The 22,637-nt window shown below is 49.6% G+C and overlaps 1 long non-coding RNA gene across 1 annotated transcript in view; it reads right to left on the reverse strand.

The window, feature by feature from the left end:
- Positions 1 to 229: 229 nt before the first annotated feature.
- The window catches only part of LOC140415063 (uncharacterized), a 125,756-nt gene continuing 103,348 nt past the window's right edge, over positions 230 to 22,637 (reverse strand). Inside the window, exon 3 of the long non-coding RNA XR_011944189.1 lies at positions 230 to 3,596. This is a non-coding gene — a long non-coding RNA (uncharacterized lncRNA). The remainder of the gene's footprint in view (positions 3,597 to 22,637) is intronic.

The raw sequence follows: 22,637 nt of genomic DNA on the forward strand, positions 1-22,637 counted from the left end.
TGTGAGAGTGAGGGACTGAGAGACACCAGTCAGTGTACAGATATCTCACTGTGAGAGTGAGGGACTGAGAGACACCGGTCAGTGTACAGATATCTCACTGTGAGAGTGAGGGACTGAGAGACACCAGTCAGCGTACAGATACCACACTGAGAGAGTGAGGGACTGAGAGACACCAGTCAGTGTACAGATATCTCACTGTGAGAGTGAGGGACTGAGAGACACCAGTCAGTGTACAGATATCTCACTGTGAGAGTGAGGGACTGAGAGACACCAGTCAGCGTACAGATACCACACTGAGAGAGTGAGGGACTGAGAGACTCTGGTCAGTGTGCAGATATCTCCCTGTGAGAGTGAGGGACTGAGAGACACCGGTCAGTGTACAGATATCTCCCTGTGAGAGTGAGGGACTGAGAGACACCGGTCAGTGTACAGATATCTCCCTGTGAGAGTGAGGGACTGAGAGACACCGGTCAGTGTACAGATATCACCCTGTGAGAGTGAGGGACTGAGAGACACCAGTCAGTGTACAGATATCTCCCTGTGAGAGTGAGGGACTGAGAGACACCAGTCAGCGTACAGATATCACACTGAGAGAGTGAGGGACTGAGAGACTCCGGTCAGTGTGCAGATATCTCCCTGTGTGAGTGAGGGACTGAGAGATACCGGTCAGTGTACAGATATCTCCCTGTGAGAGTGAGGGACTGAGAGACACCGGTCAGTGTACAGATATCTCCCTGTGAGAGTGAGGGACTGAGAGACACCGGTCAGTGTACAGATATCTCCCTGTGAGAGTGCGGGACTGAGAGACACCGGTCAGTGTACAGATATCACCCTGTGAGAGTGAGGGACTGAGAGACACCGGTCAGTGTACAGATATCTCCCTGTGAGAGTGAGGGACTGAGAGACACCGGTCAGCATACAGATATCTCCCTGTGAGAGTGAGGGACTGAGAGACACCGGTCAGTGTACAGATATCTCCCTGTGAGAGTGAGGGACTGAGAGACACCTGTCAGGGTACAGATATCTCCCTGTGAGAGTGAGGGACTGAGAGACACCGGTCAGTGTACAGATATCTCCCTGTGAGAGTGAGGGACTGAGAGACACCGGTCAGAGTACAGATATCTCCCTGAGAGAGTGAGGGACTGAGAGACACCGGTCAGAGTACAGATATCTCCCTGTGAGAGTGAGGGACTGAGAGACACCGGTCAGAGTACAGATATCTCCCTGTGAGAGTGAGGGACTGAGAGACACCGGTCAGCGTACAGATATCTCCCTGTGAGAGTGAGGGACTGAGAGAAACCGGTCAGCGAACAGATATATCTCTGTGAGAGTGAGGGACTGAGAGACACCGGTCAGTGTACAGATATCTCCCTGTGAGAGTGAGGGACTGAGAGAAACCGGTCAGCGAACAGATATATCTCTGTGAGAGTGAGGGACTGAGAGACACCGGTCAGCGAACAGATATATCTCTGTGAGAGTGAGGGACAGAGAGACACCAGTCAGTGTACAGATATTTCCCTGTGAGAGTGAGGGATTGAGAGACACCGGTCAGTGTACAGATATCTCCCTGTGAGAGTGAGGGACTGAGAGACACCGGTCAGCGTACAGATATCTCCCTGTGAGAGTGAGGGACTGAGAGACACCGGTCAGCGTACAGATATCTCCCTGTGAGAGTGAGGGGCTGAGAGACTCCGGTCAGCGAACAGATATCTCCCTGTGAGAGTGAGGGACTGAGAGACACCGGTCAGCGAATAGATATCTCCCTGTGAGAGTGTGGGACTGAGAGACACCGGTCAGTGTACAGATATCTCCCTGTGAGAGTGAGGGACTGAGAGACACCGGTCAGTGTACAGATATCTCCTTGTGAGAGTGAGGGACTGAGAGACACCGGTCAGGGTACAGATATCTCTCTCTGAGAGTGCGGGACTGAGAGACATCGGTCAGCGTACAGATATCTCCCTGTGAGACTGAGGGGCTGAGAGACTCCGATCAGTGTACAGATATCTCCCTGTGAGATTGAGGGACTGAGAGACACCGGTCAGTGTACAGATATCTCCCTGTGAGAGTGAGGGACTGAGAGACACCGGTCAGTGTACAGATATCTCCCTGTGAGAGTGAGGGACTGAGAGACACCGGTCAGTGTACAGATATCTCCCTGTGAGAGTGAGGGACTGAGAGACACCGGTCAGGGTACAGATATCTCTCTGTGAGAGTGCGGGACTGAGAGACACCAGTCAGCGTACAGATATCTCCCTGTGAGAGTGAGGGACTGAGAGACACCAGTCAGTGTACAGATATTTCCCTGTGAGAGTGAGGGACTGAGAGACAGAAATTGACAACAACATTTGTATCGGTGAGATTTGTATGGACCACAGCTGTGACCTATATTCCCGTACGAAGAACTGACCCATTCAGAGAGCGCAGCCTAAATGTCCCAATGAGAGCAATTTCCAGGCCAACAGCTGTGTGACCTAATTAGCCTTTAGTTCATCCTTACTCAGTGATCTTGGAGTCTGCCTGCGTCACCCGGCAACTGTCTCTCCAATGACCCACGCATCTTGTCTCCATGACCCGACCCAGGGACAATCCCAAGCATTTGCCACTCTTTAAAAAACATCTTAACCTTTACCTTAGTTTTGTTTTAATTTGATTTTTATGGTGTTTGCAATCTTCTTCAATATCTTCATCTGTTCGAAATGTTATGGTAAATGTAAGTTGATTTTGAAATTTGTTCTGTGTAACTGTGTTGAGTTGACATGGCTACTGATTGGTTGGGCTGGAAAGGTCATGGGATTGAATCCCACCATGGTGCATTGTGAAATGGAATTCAATCAATTGCTGATCTGGATCTGGACCCTGACTGTGAAATCTGCTGGACTGTTCGGAAAACCCAACTGATTCACCTCATGTTCGTGAGGGAGGGGAATCCATCGCCCCAGTTCAATCTGACCTACACGTTACTGCAGTCGCATGCTACATGGCTGGATCATAATGGGCGGCATGGTGGCGCAGTGGTTAGCACTGCTGTCTCACGGCGCCAAGGTCCCAGGTTCGATCCCGGCTCTGGGTCACTGTCCGTGTGGAGTTTACACATTCTCCCCATGTTTGCATGGGTCTCGCCCCCACAACCCAAAGATGTGCAGGGTCGGTGGATTGGCCACGCTAAATTGTCCCTTAATTGGGAAAAAAATAATAATTGGGTACTCTAAAAAAACTTTTTTTTAAATGGCTGGATCATAATGCTAACAAGGTCACTTGGCACCGACAATAAAGATTGACTTTGTTAACATCACAGATATCCTAAGAAGGAGTGGAATAAAAATATATCAAGATCAAATTTAAAAAGTGGTAGTTATCTTGTGCTTCCTGTGTGTTTACCCCAATGAGTTTGCTCAGGGGATTTACTTTTCATCCTTTGTGTTTCGTGACCATGGTTTGTTTTTGCCGGACTATCTGCTCGGCTTTCGATGCTGATGTTGGTGGACATTTCGGATCCTCTTGGCCGCAGTCCCTGGTGCTGGTCGCTTCGTCATGGAAGAAATCTTCCCCTCTGGGATTTCAGTCATGATTTTGCCAAATCCCTCAGTCAAGAATTCCTAAAAATGAAACAAAGCAAAATCATGGGTGGTTAGGTCCCTTCCGGCAGCTGATCCTAAAGACGAGGGCACCTGTTAACATTCCTGCATGGGCTCTGATCCTAGGAAAGCCGCAAACGACATCACTTTTAGCACAGACAACAGGTAAAGTTAGGCTGTGATGTACATGTTACACTAGATGATTGTTTGATCTCCTGCTCTCACAAAATGATTTCCATCATAGATAGTAATCGGGGAAGATGGTGGTGAAGTGGTACTGCCACTGGGCTGGTAATCCCGAGGTTCCGGGTAATGTTCTGAGGACAGGGGTTTGTGACATTTTGAATTCAATTGATAAATCTGGCAGATGACGATAGTCTCAGTAATGGTGACCATGACAACTATCCTCCACTGAAGGGAAAGCTGCCATCCTTACCTGGCCTACTCGTGACCCCAGACATCACAGCAATGTGGTTGACTCTTAACGGTTCTCTGAAATGGTTCAGCACGCCAATCAGTTCAGGAGCAATGAAAGATGGGCAACAAGTGCCAACAATGTCCACACCCCACAAAAGAACAAAAAAGCCAAATTTCACACTTCACAGCTGATGGCCGTGCAACCCCCTCACGCTTACACAACTGTTGAGTTTGATCATGATTGACCTGTAACATAACTCTAATGACACACATAACCCTTAATATGTTTCACCAACAGAAATCTATCCAATCCCCATTTTAAAATTTTCCGTTCACAATCCCCACAACAAGAAGTCCTTGCTGAGTGTTTTTACTCTAATCTTATGAGTGGTCTTACTCTAATTTTAAACTTCTGAACCCCCTTACCCTGGTTCTTATGCCAATCACCTTAAATCTCTGCCATGTGGCCATCAGCATTTCATTTGAAAGTTTCATCTACTCGATCTAAACACTTCACTTTCTTTTTAAATTTAGTGTAACCAATTCATTTTTTCCAATTAAGGGGCAATTTAGCCTTGGCCAATCCACCTACCCTGCACATCTTTGGGTGTGGGGGCAAAACCCACACAAACACGGGGAGAATGTGCAAACTCCACATGGACAGTGTCCCAGAGCCGGGATCGAACCTGGGGCCTCGGTGCTGTGAGGCGACAGTGCTAACCCACTGCACCACCATGCTGCCCTCAACACTTTTAAACACGTTTATCAAACATCCTCTTGACCTTCTCTGCTGGACGGAGAATAATAACCCAGGCTTCCCTCATCTTGTCCCTTAACTGGAATCCCTCATCCCTGGAACTATTCCAGTAAAGACTCTGCTGTTTCCTTTCCACAGTCTTCCTGCACTTCCTAAAGTGTGGTGTGTAGAATTGGACGCAAAACTCCAGCTGAGGCTGGACAAGTGTTTTAAATAGAGTTAGCATCATTTCCATGTTGTTTATCTTCTCTAAGCTATTCTCGAAAACCCAGGATCCCTAATACTTTATGAACTGTTTTGTTTATCTATCCCACCACCATCAAAAATATTGCACAAACACTCCGGGTTGGATTTTCTGTCAGCGGGATCCTCCATTTCACCGGCAGCGTACTTATGCCCGCGGATATCCCGACGGCGTGGGGGTGCCCACAATGGGAAACCCAATTGGCTGGCTGCCGGAACAGAGAATCCCGCTGCTGGTGGGGACGCGCGCCGCACCAGAAAACAGGCGTGGTGGGATAGAGAATCCCGCCACTCAAGTCTCTCACTTTAAATTGGACTGTTCAATTTATGGTGTCCCTCCTCATCCTTCAGTAAAAGATAAATCACCTCACACTTGTCTGCATTGAATTTCATCTGCCATGTGTCCCCCCAATCCACCAGCAGGTCTATCCAGAAGGAAAGACAATAAAACAGGAAAATAAGAATACTGGTCTAAACTGTTTCTTTCTTCTGTGTATGCCCAATTACTCACCATTCATTACACTCCCAACGTCAATGCATTCTCCAAATTTGAGAGCTGCGCCCTTTTCCCCCCAAGTTGCTGCTATTGTCCTTTTACCTCATGGTCTTTATTGCTGACATCTGTGTATCAAATGCATTAGGAAAGTTCAGATACACACGGCTGGATTCTCTGTTCCTGAAACTAAGGGCTGGATTCTCCAGTTCTGGGGCTATGTCCCCACATTGGTGTGGGAACGGTGGCGTTTTATGCCGGAAAAACAGGCGCAAAACGGCCACCGATTCCCCGTTTTGCTGGGGGCTAGCAGGACGTCAGCGTAGAGCACCCAGCTCAAGCTGCCGATATGCCCCGGAGAATCGCGGACCCAGCCCGCGAAATAGTCCCCCCCCCCCCCCTTCGGCCGGCTCACGCACCCCAGACCACACCCCCACAGTGCCCCCATCACCCAATAATGTCTCCCCCTGCCTATGGATCAGCCCTCCCCTGACTGTGGCGGCGCTGGACTGAGTGCAGCTGCCACGCCAAGTTCCCGACGGGTGAGACACATGTGTCCCACGCCGTTCAGGAACTCGACCAGTTGGGGGCGGAGCATCGGGGGGGTGGGCCTCAGGCAATGTCCTGAGGGTGTCAATACATTGCGTGGCGTATCCTAGGTATGCCACTTTGGAGGGGCGGAGCATCGTGAAAGCGGTGCCACCCCAGATTTGGTTGGAAACTTGGATTCTCCGGCAGGTCGCCGAACGCAATTTTGGCGTCGGCGACCGGAGAATCTAGCCCCCAGTGTTGACCCTGGGGCAGGATTCATTGACTTCCACGACAGCAAAACTGGTGCCGTACCTGGGCCGATTTAGCAACTGTTGAGGGGCTAGCAACGGCGCCACATGGAATAAAATCAATTCCAATGGGAAACGGTGCTGTCTTTCGACGTACCTGGCGCAGGCAATACGACCAGCAACACCATCCGGACCGGCCTGCAGTGCCGGAAGAAACTGCACGACCTCCTCAGGGTGGCCAGAATGAGTAGGCACCACGGTGCCCCGGCACTAACCCCATCCCAAACCTGGAGGGTGGGCAAACCCCCACCCTGCACCACATGCCAGCACCTACACTAGCCGCCATGGCCAGGTGCTCTGGCCACTGAGGCCACCAGCTACCACCCACTGGGTTGCATGTGTCGGACTGCCTAACACTGTTATTTTCTGATTCCATCCCCCTCCCCGGTAGAAGGTTGCCCATAACTGCCGGGAGCGGGCGAAAACTGGAGGGGGCACGCCTGACCTGCAGCCTCTCCCCATGGCTGAGCAGAGGGCCCTGGACATGGTGGGCAGCCCAGGGGAAAGGGAAGTCGGCGGGGTGGAGATCGGACGTGGGCAAGGAAATGAGACCCCGCTTAGTTGCAGTTCCCTGTGATACGTGTGTCAACCACCCCCAACATCACCCCGACACTCACCCCCACCCTGACCCCCACCCTGACCCCCACACCACCTCCATACTCACCACCACCCTGATCCTCACCCTGACCCCCACACCACCTCCATGCTCACCCCCACCCTGATCCCCACACCACCCTCATACTCACCTCCACCATCAGCCCCACACCAACCTCACAGCAAAAGTCAGTTGACTTTGGCCGGTGATAGGGGGGGTGGCATGTGGCGCAGTGGTTAGCACTGGGACTGCGGCGCTGAGGCCCGGGTTCGAATCCCGGCCCTGGGTCACTGTCCGTGCTGAGTTTGCACATTCTCCCCATGTCTGCGTCGGTTTCACCCCCACAACCCAAAGATATGCAGGTTAGGTGGATTGGCCACGCTAAATTGCCCCTTAATTGAAAAAAAAAATGACTTTGGGCAGTGACATGGCTAAACATTACTGCCTGAAGAGTCAATGTAGTTCATAGAATTTTTTTTCATAGAATTTACAGTGCAGAAGGAGGACATTCAGCCCATCGAGTCTGCACCGGCTCTTGGAAAGAGCACCCTAACCCTATTCAAGGTCCACATCTCCACCCTATTCCCATAACCCAGTAACCCCACCCAACACTAAGGGCAATTTTGGACACTAAGGGCAATTTAGCATGGCCAATCCACCTAACCTGCACATCTTTGGACTGTTCACTCTTTTAAAAATATTTTTATTGAACTTTGATCATTTTATACAAATCACAATCACAGTAACACACATAATAATAGAAAAGCAAAAACAAACAAGAATAATGCCCCCAAACAGAACAGTACACCCCCCCCCCACTCCCCGCCCCCCCCCCCCCCCCACTAACAGTTAACAGTGACCAGATCATTAAAGTGCAATATGAATGGCCGCCATCTGCGATAGAACCTATCGATCAAACCCTTCACCGTGAACTTGACTTTCTCAAGGCACAAGAACTCTATCAAATCACCCAGCCATCCTGCGGTGCTAGGTTGTTTTGCATGCCTCCAACCCAACAAAATCTGCCTCTGGGCCAGCAATGACCCACCCCCATCCTTAGCTCTGACTAAGGTTGCTTCACAGCTCCAGGGTCCCAGGTTCGATTCCCGGCTGGGTCACTGTCTGTGCGGAGTCTGCACGTTCTCCCCGTGTGTGCGTGGGTTTCCTCCGGGTGCTCCGGTTTCCCCCCACAGCCCAAAGATATGCGGGTTAGGTGGATTGGCCATGCTAAATTGCCCTTCGTGTCCAAAAAATGTTAAGTGGGGGTTACTCGATTACGGGGATAGGGTAGATCCGTGGGCTTCGCTAGGGTGCTCTTTGTAAGGGCCGGTGCAGACTTGATGGGTCGAATGGTCTCCTTCTGCACTGTAAATTCTATGATTCTATGATCCATCACCCAAAATTCAGATAATAACAGGCATGGCTCTAGATCCCCATTCAGGATAGTCAATATGGTGCTAAAAAAAAACACACTAGTTTTGGGCAGGACCAGAACATGTGGCAGCACGGTAGCCTTGTGGATAGCACAATTGCTTCACAGCTCCAGGGTCCCAGGTTCGATTCCGGCTTGGGTCACTGTCTGTGCGGAGTCTGCACATCCTCAACGTGTGTGCGTGGGTTTCCTCCGGGTGCTCCGGTTTCCTCCCACAGTCCAAAGATGTGCAGGTTAGGTGGATTGGCCATGATAAATTGCCTTTAGTGTCCAAAATTGCCCTTAGTGTTGGGTGGGGTTGCTGGGTTATGGGGATAGGGTGGAGGTGTTGACCTTGGGTAGGGTGCTCTTTCCAAGAGCTGGTGCAGACTCGATGGGCCGAATGGCCTCCTTCTGCACTGTAAATTCTATGATAATTCTATGATGTGCATGTGGTAGTCAGGCTCTCCTGAGTGCTGCTCACAATTATCCCCGACCCCTTCAAAAAATTGATTCATTCTGGCCCTCATGAGGTGCGCCCTAAACACCAGCTTTAGCTGAATCAAACTCAACCTCGCACAGAATGGCATCACATTCACTCTACGAAGGGCCAAATTCCACACCTCTTCCTCCAAAATGGGCCCCAGCTTCTCCTCCCACTAGTCTTCTTTTCTTCCACCGAAACCTGCTCTTCCCCCATGATCCGCCCATATATCCCGGAAGTGCTTCCGACCCCACACAATGGAGTATCCCTTCCAGCAAGGTGGACAGCATTGCCTCCGAGAATGTCAGAACTGTCCGCCGAACAAAATCCCGTGCCTGAAAATACTTGAGCTCTTCCCAGCTGGCAATCCCCACCCATATGAGCCGCTCCATCTCCCCAAAAAACGACTTTGGCAGAAAAACTGGGAGGCATTGAAACAAGAACATGAATCACGGCAAGATATTAATCTTAAGATATTCAACTCGGCCCACCAACAACAATGGGAGGCTGTCCCATCTTTGTAGATCTGCTCTAGGCCTATTCACCAGGCTCATAAAATTTAACTTGCAAAGTCACTCCCAGTCCCGGGCCACCTAGACCCCCAAATAATGGAAACTAGTCCCAACCCAGCCACACAGAACGGCAGCCCCGCCAGCTCAGCTTCTCCCCTCGAAGGGCTAACCACAAAATACTTGTTCTTTCCAACATTCAGTTCATACCCTGAAAAGGAGTCGAACTTCTTCAATATTGGGTGGATTGGCCATGATAAATTGCCCTTAGTGGCCAAAAAGGTTAGGAGGGGTTATTGGGTTACGGGGATAGGGGGGAAGTGAGGGCTTAAGTGGGTTGGTGTAGACTCGATGGGCCGAATGGCCTCCTTCTGCACTGTATGTTCTATGTTCTATGTTCTAGTCCCAATATAACCCCCATAACTGGCTCTGGATTCCTTAAAAAGAGCAACAAATCATCCACGTGGGGATGGGCACCCTATACTCTACTCCTCCCCCCCCCCCCCCCCTCCCTTCACAATCCCTCTCCACTTATCCAAGGCCCTCAAAGAATTGCTGATGGTTCAATCAGCAACATGAACAGAAGAGAGGAGATAGGATATCATTGCCTCATCCCCCTGTAACAGTCTAAATTACCAGACAGCACGGTGGAGCAGTGGTTAGCATTGCTGCCTCAAGGCGCCGAGATCCGATGGCGCAGTGGTTAGCATTGATGCTTCAAGGCGCCGAGGTCGATGGCGTAGTGGTTAGCATTGCTGCCTCACGGCGCAGAGGTCCCAGGTTCGATCCCGGCTCTGGGTCACTGTCCGTGTGGAGTTTGCACATTCTCCCCGTGTTTGCATGGGTTTCGCCCCCACAACCCAAAGATGTGCAGGGTCAGTGGGATTGGCCATGTTAAATTGCCTCTTAATTGGAAAAAATTACTCGGGTACTCTAAATTTTTTTAAAAGCATCCCCAGCACCAATGGGATCAGCTGATCGCAAATCTGTAATAGAATTCTATCAGGAACCCATCTGGCCCCAGCGTCTCCCTGTCTGCATCTTTCCCAAAGTCCTGCAGACTTCCTCCAACCCCAGCAGCGCCCAATTCCTCCCGCAACTCCTCTCCCACCTGAGGAAATTCCATACCCTCCAAGAACTGCACCATTCCCTGCTCTTCCTCTGGTGGCTCCAACCTATAAAGCCCCCCGTAAAAGGACCGAAACACCTCATTGATTTTTTTTTCCCCCGAGGAAGAGACCAGCCCCCGCCCCCCAGGTTCTCGTATCTGCACAATCTCCCTGACAGCTTCCTGTTGCCTTAACTGATGAGCAAACAGATGGCAAGCCTTCTCCCCTTCCTCATATACCATCGCCTTTAAGCACCTCAGCTGCCGCGCCATCCAACACGTGGATAGTAGGTCAAACTGTATTTGCAGTTTCTTCCTGCCTGCCCATAGATCTGGTGCTGGGTCATTCACATACTTCCCCCCCTACGCCCAGAATCTAATCCACCACCTCCCGACATTCCCTCCTGGTCTCCCGGTCCATGTGTGAGTTGTACAAGATGATCTCCCCCTTAATCACTGCTTTTAACGTCTCCCCCACCGTAGACAGCGAGACCATCCTGTTCTTGTTCCATTCCACATAGTCCTTTATGGCCCTGAAACTCTTTGTGCAAAACCCAAAGTCCGATAAAAATCCCACAACCACGTCTTGGCCTTTGCTTCCCTGGTAGCCCAGAGACGGATACTACTAGCTTGGAGGGACTCATAGCCCCCGAAGTCGGAAGCCTGGCTGTCAGACATGGCGAGTTTCCTGGGCTTAGAGAAAATCAAGTTCGCCTTGAGAGGGTCATTGTTAGGGTTCGCTTGGAGGTGGCAACCATTCATTGACTTCTTTGCGGAGAATTAATCGTCAGCAGGTGGGGGGGGCTAGGGGAATGTAGCATAGAGGGTCAATTAGGCAGATCTGGGTGGGGCGGGCTACGTCAATTGCACTATGTACTTTGTTTACTGCACAGTCCTTTTGTATTCTCGTTCTGTAATTCTACTGTTTACAATGCCAAAAAATACCTCATTAAATTTGTTTATTTTTTTTTTAAATCCCACAACCAGCCTCCAACCCGTCGCTGCGCCCACCCCATCTCCAACTTCAGATCCACCAAATGAGGCACGTGGTTGGAATTTATAACCGCCTAATACTCCACGCTCTGCCCCGGGAAGCAGGGCCCTACCCAGAACAAAAAAGCCAATCCTTGAACACACCTTGTGCACTGGCAAAAAAGTACAAAAACTCCTTGCGCCCCGAATGCATAAACCGTCATAGAACAGCAATCTAGGCCTGGAGCAATCCAACTTCAGATCCAAAAAGCAATTAAAATCCCCTATTAAATCAGTTGCCATGTACCTAATCCCAGAATTGCAGCCAACAACTGTCTCATAAACGTAACATCGTCCCAATTTGGGGCATACACATTCCACCAGCACCATGGCCCTCCCCTCTAGCGTACCTGTAACAATCACATTATGACCCCCCCCTGATCAGCCTCCACCATCCCCACCTGAAAACAAACTCTCCTGCTGACCAGAATCACCACACCTGGTCCCTACTGTCAATCCCAGAGTGGAAGACCTGGCTTACCCAGGCCTTCAGCAACCTAATCTGGTCCCACACCCTTATCTGGTCCTGCACTCGCAGGTGAGTTCCTTGCAGGAATGCCACATCGGCCCGTAAACCCTTTAAATGGGAAAAAGAAACCTTGCTGTGGTTGCCGCTTTTAAAAAAAATTTAGAGTACCCAATTCTTTTTTTTTTCCAATTAAGGGGCAATTTATCGTGGCCGATCCACCTAACCTGCACATCTTTGGGTTGTGGGGGTGAAACCCACTCACTCAGACACTGGGAGAATGTACAAACTCCACACGGACAGTGATCCAGGGACGGGATTGAACCCGGGTCCTCGGCGCGTGAGGCAGCAATCTGTGGTTGACTCTTAACTGCCCTCTGAAATGGCCTCGCAAGCCGTTGGTCAAAGGTGGGTAATAAATGCCGGCCTTACCAATGTTGCTCACATCACAAGAATTTTTTTATTACCCAATTCATTTTTTCCAATTAAGGGGCAATTTAGCGTGGTCAATCCAACTACCCTGCACATCTTTGGGCTGTGGGGGCGAAACCCACGCAAACACGGGGAGAATGTGCAAACTCCACACGGACAGTGACCCAGAGCCAGGATCGAACCTGGGACCTTGGCGCCGTGAGGCTGCAGTGCTCCCATTCCGCCACCGTGCTGCCTTCACATCACAAGAACGAGTAGGAATAATAAATGAACCATGGGGTTCGCATGCACAAGGAGCTTATTTGTCTGAACTTGTTTCTTCAGCCCTCTCAAAGAGACTCTGGAAGCCTGGCCTCTCCCTTCTGGTCTGCTGAGTAAAGCATTAGGTGCAGGCTGAAAGGTCACAGTCTAGCTGATCTAAGCAGGACAGGGCCCCAGCCTCTCTGCTCTAACCGGAGGTGTAGGGAGGAGGGTATTAGGTGGGGATAGGTTTGAGGGAAGGATAGACGTTGGAAGTTCCCATTCCTGATTACTATCCAGTTTATATGTCCCCTACTGAAATGTTTCTCTCCATGTTGATGTTGGAAGATGCTCGCTATTGGGTTTGAGACTGATGCAACCCAACTTTCGGGTTGGGAATGTAAATCAGGTGTTCAAGGATCAGCTGCCTGTTTTACATCTCTTTACAAAGATGAAAAACTGCTCCATCTGCTCTCCTGGCCAGCCTCCCAACTTCCACCTGTAGCCCTGAGCTCACGCAAAAATCAACTGCCTGTCACTTGACTCTCACCAAGTCCCATTCACTCATCCCACTGTACTCACTAGCCTTCCCTTTGGCAATGCCTCTCCTTTATAACTCTCACCCTGGTTTCCCCGTCCTTTGCTGGCCCTGTCCCTCCCTGTCTCTCTAGCTCTTTCCAACACCACAACTTTTAGTGTGAAATATTTTCATTATTCTGATTTTAAAATGTTTTTTTTTTTTAATTTCCAATTAAGGGTCAGTTTAGCGTGACCAATCCACCTACCCTGCGCATCTTTTGGGCTGTGGGGCTGAGACCCACACAGACATGGGAAGAATGCGCAAACTCCACATGGACAGTGACCCAGGGCCAAGATCAAACCTAGGTCCTCAGCGTCGTGAGGCAGCAGTGCTAGCCACTGCACCACCATCCTGCAAGCTTCCAATTTTGGCCCCTGGCACATCCTCAGTTTCCTTTGCCACGCTATTTGTGGCTGTACCTTCAAATGCCTAGGTCCCAAGCTCTGGAATTCTCTCCCTAAACATTCCTGCCTCTCTTCCCTTCCCTGATCCTTTACAAACCTCCTTAAAAACAGATTCCCAGACCACATTTTTGGAAACCTGTCCAAATGTCTCCCTTATGCACCTTGGGGTGAATCTGTGTTTGATAATCACTCCTGTGAAGTACCTTGAAATATTAAATACTAAAAGTGCTATATAAATGCAAGTTATTGTTGCCAGCTCCACACATAAAGACTAAATGTAAATGTTGCCACAGTAAGCACGGTGGCACAGTGGTTAGCATTGCTGCCTCACAGCGCTGAGGTCCCAGGTTTCATCCCGGTTCTGGGTCATTGTCCATGTGGAGTTTGCACATTCTCCCCGTATCTGCATAGGTTTCGCCATGCTAAATTGCCCGTTAATTGGAAAAAATAATAGATTATCATAGAATTTAAAGTGCCGAAGGAGGCCATTCGGCCCATCGAGTCTGCACCGGCTCTTGGAAAGAGCACCCTACCCAAGGTCAACACCTCCACCCTATCCTCATAACCCAGTAACCACACCCAACACTAAGGGCAATTTTGGACACTAAGGGCAATTTATCATGGCCAATTCACCTAACCTGCACATCTTTGGACTGTGGGAGGGAACCGGAGCACCCGGAGGAAACCCACGCACACACGGGGAGGATGTGCAGACTCCGCACAGACTGGGACCCTGGAGTTGTGAAGCAATTGTGCTAACCACAATGCTACCGTGCTGCCAATGAATTGGGTATTCTAAATTATTTTTATTTTTTTTTAAATGTCGCCACAGTCCCAGAGGACAATAGGCTGCCCTCACCTTTGAGAATAGACTGGTGGTGATTTAACTTGAGGGTTACAACATCTCAGACAGGGGGCAAGGTTGTGAAGGCAGGACTTTCATGTCTGTGACCTCTGCCAGTATCAGAATTAAACGCACTGTGTTGGCGTCACTCCGTAACACAAACCAGTTGACCAGCCAACTGAGCCCTCTTCATGAAGACTAGTGAGTCACGAGAGTGATGTTGGTGCCTTTAAGAATTCTTTCCCAGAAAGGGTCGGTGCCTTTGTGGGAGAGAGGAGGGAGAGAAGGAAGGGATTGAGAACTGTAACACAGAGAGGGCCTCAGCTCGAAGCTTGGGATGTGGCAGTGGGCATGTCCAGTAAAGGCAGGTCATACTATGAACTTTCAGTCAATACTTTGTTTCGAAATGGACACAAGGTGGCATGCCTCAATTTTTATGAAGTGGTGTCACAGTTGCAATGTAGGGAACATGGCAGCCAATTTGCACACAGCAAGTTCCCCACAAACATGATAATAATCTGTTTTAGCGATGTTGGTTAAATGATACATATTGGCCAGGACATTGGGGTGAACTCTCCTGATCATCTTTTAAATTGTGCTGGGGCAGCTCAGTGGCACAGTGGTTAACACTTCTGCTGAGCACCCGGGTTTAAATCCCGGCCCTGGGTCACTGTCTGTGAGGAGTTTGCACATTCTCTTTGTGTCTGCGTGGGCCTCGCCTCTACAACCCAAAGATGTGCAGGATAGGTGGATTGGCACCTCTAAATTTATAAAGAAATTGTGCTATTGAAACTTTTACTGAGAAGCCTCACCTCAACATCTCATCTGAAAGACCAGAACAGTGCCTTCTCCACCAGTACCACGCTGAATTGGGAGAATTGGGTAAGGTGGGTCCTGGCAGTCAGGGTCAATGTACTTCCATATAAGTCCTGAGAGTTTGGGATCGCCCATTGCACAAGATGGTACAGCTAGAGGCCTTGATCTCATGTCATCACACAGTTTCAAGAAGTGAGAGGAGAAAATTATTTAAGAATGTGTCTTAAAATGTATCAGAGAAACCCCACAGTGCAGGAGGAAGCCATTCAGCCCATTGAGTGTGCACCGACACTCCAAGAGAGCACCCTACACAGGTCCGCTCCCACCTTGCCCATTCCTGGACACTAAGGTGCAGTTGATCACGGCCAATCTACCTAATCTGCACATCTTTGGGCTGTGGTGGGAGCGGGAATGTACAAAGTCCACACAATCACCCAAGGTCAGAATCGAACCCAGGTCCCTAGCGCTGTGAGATAGCAGTGCTAACCATTGTGCCACCATGTCACTCAGCAACAGCTAGTTTGTGGATTTGCTCTGCCAATATTCTTCAGTTTGAAAGAGGTTAAACTCATGTCATCACCATTGCACTTACAGCTGCGGCATTGCCCACTGACAGCATGAGCCAGCAGTCATCAGCCAAGCTTCCCCTTCCAGAGGCTCCGAAGGATCTGATGAAACGAGAGTACATAGTGCCCCCTGCTGGTATCTCCACACTCACATCACTTTTCCAGACAATTAGTGCAAGCAGCTGGGGGGACAAACAAAACCGAAGGCAGCACTATCAGTGTGGCTCTGTATGATCCTGTGTGTAATAATCCACAGGAGGCAGGGGTACCGTCGCCACACCAGTATTTATTTGCAATAACTATATACAAGAGCAGCTCCAAACAGTGCTGCTAGCACTCCAGTCAACTTAAGACTGGTTCACAAAGCCTACACAGGTGCTTATATGGGCCCCCTCAATGAGCTATCACTGAGGGAGCTCATACTCCAATTGGCCAACCAATAATGCCAATTGGAGGTCATTACACTGTGCTTGTGTGTATCTGTCCATCCCTCCCAGTATGTCTGAGACTCTGTACCCTCATGTGTTTCTCTGTTTGTCTGTGTGACACTATACATGTGGACCAGCAAGTTTCTCTCTTGCCCTGTGTTTCTCTTGGTGTATTCTATGATTGTGTCCGGGTTTGTTGTTATGTCTGACCCTGTTTTTAATGTATGTGTGAATGTGTGTTTTGCAGCCTGTAACTGTGACTGTGCATGTGTCCTTTTACACTTCCTAACTTTAAGCTATACATTCTGTTCACACACGACTCTTTCTCTGTAACTTCCAGCACCCACCTCTTGTTGACATCTGTCCAATCGCTAACCAAAATATTTTGACTTTTCATATTCCTCCTCAGATTCTCTAGCACTCGGTCACTCTATAGAAAGATATGTCAGCATGCTTCTAGAAACCCTGGGTGTTGAGGCAGTTGTTGTATAAATAATAACATCAACTTGCATTTATGTAGCAGCGTTTCACAGGACCGTTATCGGTCACGCAGCTGAATTGGAACAGGCAGCCGAAAGCTTGGTCAAAGAAGTGAGGTCTAAGATACATCTTAAAGGAAGAAAGAGAGACTGAGAGGGTCATGGAGGAAAATCCAGCGTTTAGGGTCGAGGCAACTGAGACAAGAATGGCACAGGGCAATAAATCAGGGGATGAGCGAGAGGCCAAAATTGGAGGAGCGCAGGGAGCTCAGAGGATTAGAGAGGCATGGAGGGGCAGCAGGGTGGCGCAGTGGTTAGCAATGCTGCCTCAAGGCGCCAAGGACCCGGGTTCGATCCCGGCTCTGGGTCACTGTCCGTGGGGAGTTTGCACATTCTCCCCGTGTTTGCATGGGTCTCACCCCCACAACCCAAAGATGTGCACGGGAGGTGGATTGGCTACGCTAAATTGCCCCTTAATTGGGGAAAAAAATTAATTGATAGTCTAAATTTTTAAAAATAGAAAGGGATGGAGGAAATTACAGAGAGAGCTATGCTGAGGGTTGATGGGAAATTTAAAATCGAGGCACGGCCACACAGGGAGCCGGTGAAGGTCAGGGAGAACCAGGGGGGGGATGGGTGAATGGGACTTGGTTCTCAGTTCATGGGATCCCCTCCCGATTCCCCACCCCTAACTCTCCCGGTTCACAGGCGCCCATTTCTGCCGTCCAGTTGATGAGAAAGTCACCGAGAAGCAGGACTGCCGCTGATCCCCGCCATCTCACACGTCGCTGAGGATGAAGACATGCACGGTGCACTCGCCTCTCAGAGAAGCCACTCCAGCCAAACCAGGGAGGGTGCTGGCTATAATTGGGACACGGCTCCCCCTTCCTTCCCCATGATCACAGCTCTGGCGACTCTCTGATTGTATTTAAAAGGGCGAGACAAAATGGGAAAAGGGGGGATGGGGACCTGCAGAGTATTTAAACCACAGCTTCCCCTTTTCAGAGACCAGTTGTGATGTCAGACACATTTGAGTGTAATTACTGCCCTCTAAGAAGAGGGAAAGGGAAGGAATACAAAAAAAAGAGCAATTTGTTCTAATTAAATCTGGTCAGAAGGCCGACGGCACGGCAGTGATTGCTGAATGCAGCAACTCCAGTCAAGCAAACAACAAGCTGCCTGCTGCTAAAACTGCTCCTGCTATTCTCAGCCTAGGGTTCCCCTGCCACTGCTCCCTTTCATTACTCAACAATAGAAATTAACTGGGAGTAAGTGTCTCAATGGTAATTGCACCAATTGCTGCCACCAACTGGTGTGCTTTTGTGTGTCAGAGATGGTGACTCCCCCCCTCTCCCACATCCCCACCCGCCCCTTTCATCAGATACCAGATTATAGAGCAGAATGCCACTCTGCACTATCCAGTGCCACACTATGCTACTTCATTGATCTGCTCCCTACTTATCAAACCACCTATCCCCAGATTCCTCTCTCTATATTGGATTGACTACTGGCGGTAAGCTCTCTGGCAAGATAGATCGAAAACTATTGTAGTGAAGGAGCTACTGAAGACCAGGAGGTGGGGGGCTGTGTTTGTGGGGAGGTGGGGAGCAAAAGGAGACACTGGGCGAGACGGTCTGGGAGAGAGACAGAGGCAGGACAGAGCGGGGGGCCAGAGGGAGGAGGTGGGGAGAGAGAGGGGGGGGTGAGAGACGGGAAGGGAGAGAGACAGTGGGAGGAGAGGGAAGAGAGTGAGATGGAGGGAGGAGAAAGAGAGTCAGGAGGAGAGAGAGAGTTGAGTACAGTAGAGAAGGAGTGAGAACGAGTGTGAGGTATGAGCAATTATTCAATAGGAGGTACTGTGTGCATTTTGCTGCTGATGTGGATCACTTTAGATCAATGGTGAAAGAAGCAGGGACAAGGCAAATCAGGATGGATCGACGAGGAGGAAAGGAAAATAGATTGAAGACACAGACGGTGGCACAGTGGTTAGCTCTGCCACCTCACAGCGCCAGAGAGCTGGGTTCAATTCCGATCTTGGGTCACTGTCTGTGTGGAGTTTGCACACTCTCCCCGTGTCTGCGTGGGTTTCTTCTGGATGCTCCGATTTCCTCCCACAGTCCAAAGATGTGCAGATTAAGTGGGGTTACAGGGGTAGGTCGGAGGATAGGGTCCAGGTGTTGTGCTCTTTCAGAGGATCAGTGAAGACTCAATGGGCCAAATGTCCTCCTTCTGCACTGTAGGGATTCTGTGGAACGGCGCAGGGGAGGAGCAGGAAATAAAGAGTGGAGATAGGAAACAGGTGGTGAAAGAAAAGGAGAAAAAGAAAAAGAGAGATGAGCAGAGAGAAAGATGCTGCAGCCAATTTGCGCACAGCAAGGTCGATACATGGCAATATGATTCCTGACCAGCCAGTCTGTTTTGGTTTAAGTTAGTTGAGGAATAAAGCATGCCAAGGGGAACTTCCCCATTGATCTTTTACATCCAGCTGATAGGGCAGACATGGTTTTGAATTAACATCTCATCCAACACCTCCAACAGTGCAGCACTCAGTCAGTGCCGCTCTGAAGTGTCAACCTAGATTTTGTATTCTAGGCTCTGTAGTGTGACTTGAACCCACAACCTTCACGGTCACGAGAGGAAAACAAAGAGGGAGGTGCATCAGGCTTTAAAGGTTAAAACAGTGGCGGCTTCGTCATTGGGCTCTGTTATTTATATCTGCACCATCTGTAGCCAGGAGTATCCCTAATGAACTAAAGCCGCTAGTCACACTCGGTACTGCAAAGTAACAGAGTTGCTCTGGCGTTTTCACCATCACCGTTTCGGCAGGTGATTGCCGATCAACATCAGATAGTAAAAGCACAGCAAAGTATTGAAAATAACCATGGGCTTCAACCAGGGTGATGAGAGACCAGGAATCAGACTCTTTCCTCAGTCTAACAAGGTTGAATCTGCCCAGATTCCATACCAACAGATCCCAGGTCCAATATGAGCATTTCACGAGGGAGCAAACCTTCCCAGTCAATATTTCAATGGACCAATCCTTTCCCATCTTAAATAAAAACAGAAAGTGTTGGAAAAACGCAACAGGTCGGGAAGCAACTGTGGGTCAGGAACAGAGTTGCGTTTCAGCTATGTGCAGGAAGAAATCCCAATTCAATCCCAGCATAAAGAATCAGGGTGAACCCCCTTCCCATTCAATCCTATGACATAGAATTCCAATGGATCAAACTCCTGCAACTATCGATAAACTCAGAGGCACAAGGTAGCCAAATTATATATTACGTGATATTGTAGCCGTGAGATTGAATGGTCTTTTTCTCCATTGCTTCCTCCTCTGTAAGTGTGATGTGTCCCCAGAATCTGGCACCAAGATATTGCTCTTATTTTTCATATATAAATCCAGACAGTGAGTGTCAGCAGCCTATTTCACAATGGGGGACATCATAGTCAAGCACAAATTAGAACATAAGAAGTAGGAGCTGGAATATATCACCCAGCCCCTCGAGCCTATTTGCCATTCAACAGGATCATGGTTGATCTTCTCCCTCAATTCTATCTTCCTGTGAACTCGCAGGAAGGGCAGCATGGCAGCACAGTGGTTAACACGGTTGCATCACAGCGGCAGGTCCCAGGGTCAATTGCCGGCTTGGGTCACTGTCTGTGCGGAGTCTGCACGTTCTCCCCGTGCCTGCGTGGGTTTCCTCCGGGTGCTCCGGTTTCCTCCCATAGTCCAAAAATGTGAGGTTAGGTGGATTGGCCATGATAAATTACCCTTAGTGTCTATAAGGTTAAGTGGAGTTACTAGGGTTACAGGGATAGGGTGGAGGTGTGGGGCTTAAGTGGGGTGCTCTTTCCAAGGGCCGGTGCAGACTCGATGGGCCAAATGGCCTCCTTCTGCACTGCAAATTCTATGTTCTATGTCCCTGTGCTTTACCCTAATGACTTTATTACCTTGAAATCTATTGACCTTTGTCTTGAATATTGTGTCCTCATCAGCTGACCACACAGATGGGCCTAAGTTTTATTAGCATCGAGGTGATGGAAGGGCTGGTTAAACAGCAGGGAACCATGACGGGACAGTTTCTGAGACAGTCCTATCTCTGGGGGAGTCCCTCCCTCGTGGGCAGGAGGTGTAAGACTGGCAACCTACTCCACAGACTGACAACCGGCTCTCTCTAACAACCCCCTCCCCACCACCACCATCACTCCAACAATGTCAACTAAGTAGAGGCAACCTCTCTGCTGGGGCATAGTAGGCTACCTTAGGAGGCCACAACCAGGAAAAGCGGCCTCCAAAGCACAGTTAGGTGGATTGGCCATGCTGAATTGGTGTCCAAAGATGTGCAGATTAGGGGGATTGGCCATTGATCAATGCGCAGAGTTACTGGGATAGGGCAGGGGGCCTAGGACGCTTGCTCTTTTGGAGGGTCAGTGCAAACTTGATGAGCCAAATGGTCTCCTTTTGCACTGCAGGGATTTTATGCAGCACCAATCAGCCACATGCAAGGTTTTCCCTCCAATCAGAGGGGCCTTTTGTCTTTGACAATCATAACTTTATTATATATTGTTTGTATCTATTATTTCTATTTAGCTGCCTCAACAGGTCCCACCACTCTCAGTGGCACTGGTGACTGGGCCAGCAGTACCTGAAGCCTGCCTGGTCTCCTTAGCTGGACAATGGATCCAGAGACAGACTATTAGGAGGCCACCTTCAGCAAAATTGCAGAGCCTTTCCTGGTGCTGATGTGTGGACATTTGATCTCAATGCTGCGGTGCTGAAGGCTTGTGAAAGGCTTTATGGAAACATAGGAAAATAGGAGCAGAAGCAAGCTACAGGGGCTGTTTAGCACAGGGCTAAATCGTTGGCTTTGAAAGCAGACCAAGGCAGCCAGCAGCACGGTCCAATTCCCGTAACAGCCTCCCTGAACAGGCGCCGGAATGTGGCGACTAGGGGCTTTTCGCAGTAACTTCATTTGAAGCCTACTTGTGACAATAAGTGATTTTCATTTTCATTCACCCTTCGAGCCTGCTTTGCTATTCATTATGATCATATGGCTGATCATCCAACATAGCCTGTTCCTGCCTCTTTCCCCCCCCCCCCCCCCCCCACCGATATCCTTTGATCCCCGTCAGCCCAAGTGCTGTATCTAGCTGCTTCTTGAAAACCAGCCCACGACAACCCAGCAAGGAGAACTGGACAGCAATTGTGCAGAAACATGGCAAGTCTTTGCCTTGCACAGCACGGAGTGGGAGCCACTGAGGCCACCCTACCACTGCCCCCAGGAGGGGTCAGCACTGAGCAGGGAGATATGGCGCACCGAGGGATGGACTAGTGATCTGATTGCCTGAGCTGAATTTCCATTCTCACCAAACGGTTCCATTGCATTGCTGCATCTCAACCACTCAATGCAACAAACTCTTGCAATTGTCTAGTGCTCTTAACACAGTCAAACACCCAACGTTGCTTCAAGGGAGCTATTAACAAACAAAACCTGCAGTAAGCCACAGAAACAGACATTCAAACAGGCAACAAAGTCCAAGAGTAAGTTTCAGCATTTGACAGGAGGAGAGGGAGGTAGTGAGGCAGAGAGGTTCAGAGGGGTGGGTTATTTCCAAGCTTTGACATAGCTGCCAATGGTGGAGCGAATAATGTGAGGGACCCATTGCGGGCCGGAACTGTAGGAGTACAGAGATCTCAGAAGATTGTGGGCTGCTGGTAAGTCACAGAAAGAGGACGGGGACACAAGAAGGAGAATTGCAGGTCAAAGTGTTGCCGAACTTGGTGTTGATATAATCTTTATTATTGCCACAAGTAGGGGCAGCATGGTGGCGCAGTGGATAGCACTGCCGCCTCACAGCGCCGAAGTCCCAGGTTCGATCCCGGCTCTAGGTCACTGTCCATGTGGGGTTTGCACATTC

The sequence above is a fragment of the Scyliorhinus torazame genome, chromosome 1 (genome assembly GCF_047496885.1).
Source record: "Scyliorhinus torazame isolate Kashiwa2021f chromosome 1, sScyTor2.1, whole genome shotgun sequence".
Taxonomy (NCBI): domain Eukaryota; kingdom Metazoa; phylum Chordata; class Chondrichthyes; order Carcharhiniformes; family Scyliorhinidae; genus Scyliorhinus; species Scyliorhinus torazame.